The sequence below is a fragment of the Neopelma chrysocephalum genome, unplaced genomic scaffold (genome assembly GCF_003984885.1).
Source record: "Neopelma chrysocephalum unplaced genomic scaffold, ASM398488v2 Primary Assembly neopelma1_62, whole genome shotgun sequence".
Lineage (NCBI taxonomy): Eukaryota > Metazoa > Chordata > Aves > Passeriformes > Pipridae > Neopelma > Neopelma chrysocephalum.
In genome coordinates, this window is record NW_020897719.1 from 3,841,325 (window position 1) to 3,845,197 (window position 3,873).

Consider the following 3,873-nt stretch of genomic DNA (forward strand, 5'->3'; position numbering starts at 1 on the left):
TATATATAGAGAGAGAGACAGAGGGTTTATTTTAGAACAATTTGATTGCAAAGGAAAACAGGTATGTAGATGTTGGGTTGTTATTATCTATAGTAATATGGCAATATAAAAGCATAAAGATATCACCCAAAAAATGTGTAAGGGAAAAGAGAGAGAGAGAAAGAATAAAAGTTCCTATTCACCGCCCAGAGGTCTCCTCTGGTGGTCGTTGCTGGTGTCTTGGTCCATCAGGGAGTGATGGGGGAAGAAGCCTGTGCAACATAAAGTCTGGTGGGTTTATATACCCTCAGAAACCCTCCTAGTACCTCCCTGTGTGGGGGGGGCTGCTGTTTTTGCACAGCCATGCTGGCTTTGAAGGAATGAGTCAGGGGCTGGAGGTGCTGGCTTTTGCACAGTCATTTAGGCTGGAGAAGGCTGGTGTGTGTGCTTCAGAGGCACCCCCTGCTAAAAGTGGGGCTTCCTCTGGGGTAGGACATAAGCATCACACACCCAGAGACACACCTAAAGACTTGCCCCCAGGCCTCCACAAAGTTAACAGTTTGCAGGCTATGGTCTCCTCCCCTCAGCCTTTATCTTCAATCTCCTGGCAGGAGCCTTCTTTGCACAGCTTGCTACAGCAGCAATGTTTTAAGGCAATTCAAAAATACAGTTCCTCACAGGAGAATAAGAGACAGTAAGCATAAAGTGAAATGAGATTCAGATTGGTTAAAAGGAAAGACTTTTTCCCTGGGAGGACAGTCAGGCAGTGGAACAGGTTGCCCAGAGGCTGTGCAGCCTCCATCTAAAGGAGGCTTTTAAGACCAAATGGGACAAATCTCTGCGCAACTGTCCTGGTCTCAGCTAGAGTGGGATTAATTTCTTCTCAGTAGCTGTTGAGTGCTGTGTTTTGGGTTTGGGTTTTTTCTAAATTGTATTTATCTTAAGAACTTTTTTCTTGACTTATGGACTGCCTGTGAGGAGGTATGCAAAAGAAATGAGGGGGGGAGCATAGCTAAGACAGGTGACCCAAATTGACCAAAGGGATATTCCACACCATAGAACGTCATGCCCAGTATACAAATGGTGGGAGTTACCCAGAAGGGAAACTGAACTGGGCTTGGGAAGGGGTGTCTGGCATTGGACAGCAGGTGATCAGCAATTGCATTTTGCATCACTTAGGTTTTCCCTTTTTATTATCATTATTGTTATAATTTTCTATTATTACTGTCTTTTACTTTATTTTCAATTTTTAAACTGTTCTTATCTCAACCTACCAGTTTTACTTTGATTCTGCTCTCCATTCCACTGGGGTGGGGAGGAGAAAGGGGAAGGTGAGTGAGCAGCTTCCACTGCTGAATTTCTAGCTGGACTTAAACCATGACAGCAACCAGAGCTGACCTCAGAGGCAACCCTGTTTTGTGGAGGCAGGGACCAGAGACCTCTTCCAACATGGATTGCCCTGCTATCGCAAGCACAGTATTGCAAGTGCTTATTCAACCTGTAGATGGCAGCATGACTTAAAACTGAAATGGGAAAGTCTACTCATTTTTCCTGAGCAGGAATTAATAATATAAATTGATTTCTGTTTATGGCATCCATTTTTCAATTTATGCTAACAGCTCAGTATGATAAATTTCTCAAGCTTGAGAATTATAATAATAGGAAAAATAGAAATATAGAAATATAATTCACATAATTTCAATGCTTGTATAAAACTGTGTAGCAAATGAAGGATCCAGATAATTCCATATCTTAAAAAAGGTGATTATTCTGTAAGTCTGTTATCAGTAATTGAAATTTTGATCCTTATCTTTTATATGGGGAAATAGACTGCCATGCAAACAATAGCTGCAGAGTCATTGTAGGTGAAGTGTAATGCTTGCTCTATTACAGTGCTTAATCTACCTCAAGTTTATGGTATGCAGACAAACTGATGGAAAAATCCATTTCCCTGCCATAACCCATCTGAGACAGCTTTGTTCCTGTCTTTTCATTTCAGTATCACCTCTTCTGTCTTCCACCTGCCCTTAAACCCTGCCCCTCTTCTGGAAAATTATTTTTAACTCAAGTAAAGCTGGTACAGCAGAGCTCAAAAAGAGTTGTCCTGTCAGCACTGACATGGTAAAGTGCTCCAGTGCAGACAGAAAGCTGCATGCAGTTACAATGACCAGAAGAAATAAAGTAACACTGAACTTCTCTTTAAAGAGACTATTCTGGTCATCTTCCATGTGGCTCAAAAGAGGCTTGAAAACCATCTCATCACATACAAGATTTGAATACAGGAAGTATTAAAAGTTGAGCCTTCATTTGGAAAAACACAAAAGGTTATACTAAAAGGTCTTTTGATTGAAAGGTGCACTATTTTAAAATAAAATATCAGAAGATGGTGTTAAAAGAGTTCACCCATAATCATTTTAGGCTCATTTGTCAGTACTTCTATTGAACACTGAAAGGACTAATTTTCTTAAGCAAATCATTCTTTCAGCAACTTTAAGGTGGAAGAGCTAATTATGTGTGCCCACGGGTTAAATTCCTATAGCAGAAATGTTCTGCCAGGGAAAAGTCAGGTTAGCTGTTAGAGTGCTTATAGAGTAAACATCTTTTTTATTTCAGTGGGCATTTATTGGTAATTCATTCTCTTAGTCCTAGCAGCTATTTTGCAGAATTGTGTACATAAGCAGCTGAATTCAGAGAGTTCTGTATGAGCTCCCTAGGTATAATTCATATAAGCAAAACATCTGTGCCCCTGCATTTAGAAAAGAAGATTATTGTGGTGCACTGATCTGAGTTCAAGGAAAAGATTCATTTGTTAGTCATCTCTCATTTTACTAAGCACTTCTATTGCTACCATCCTTTTCTGATAAGCCTTAAAGCACTTTGCTAATACTAATGAAGACAGGTCTCTGATTCTATTCCTAATAAAAGGGTTTTAAAGTTCAATGGCTAGTTGATTTTTTTCAGCACAGATGATAGATAATTGGGCATTTGAATGGGAGAAAAAACAAATATTCCTAGTCTTTAAAATCCTGTTACTTTTAATTCACTACAAATTTGACAACTAGTATTATCCTCAATGAGAATGTACAATTTTTCAGATCTTTCAGAATGAGATGGCTTAAAACATTCCTATCATAAAGACAGTTCAGAAGCCAGGTAGATGTATGATTATTGGCCCAGCTCACTCATTAAAGCTCCATTAACTCCTCTCTTAGTGCCAGTGCCTGTCAGCCGGTGATTTGACCTCTTACACCCTGGTGATGAGGATAAACCTCTTTTCCTTTCTCTTGCAGAACTTCTGCCCATAATACATGCTCAAGGTAACAAGCTGAGAAACTATTAACACTTTCCTTTCCTTCAGTCCAAGGTCATGCCTTGCAGCCCATTGGGTCAGATCTAGATTCCTCCAGGAGGAAATGAAACCAGAAGGTGAGCTCCAGCTGCAGGCCAAGCATACTCATATCCAAATGGAGAAACAGGGTTCCGAATGAGAGGTTGGTCATTTGGAGATTCTCAAATCCTACACATGGGTGCATTCTGTTGTGGAGCCTGGACAACATTTAGCCCAAAGTAAACCCACCAAATGGAATGTTGTGTAGGTACAGGGCCATCAATGCTCCCGTATGTTAATCTGTTCTTGTCACACCAAAAAGCTTGCTTATGTAGACATTGTCTGGGATTGTTGTGTTTGTAAGGAAGGCAGAATAAGTGATGTCAGATGTTTGCACCATCTGAAGTAACTTTATTCTTCTTAGCAGGAGTCAGACTCTTATATTACAGCAGTTTAAATGCATTTTCAGTTTATATAAAAATGCTTCTTCCTGCTTAGAACAGTAAGGTTTTTAATTAGCTTTAGAAATGACTGACTTAAAAAATTGATTCTGTCTTCCAGAATGT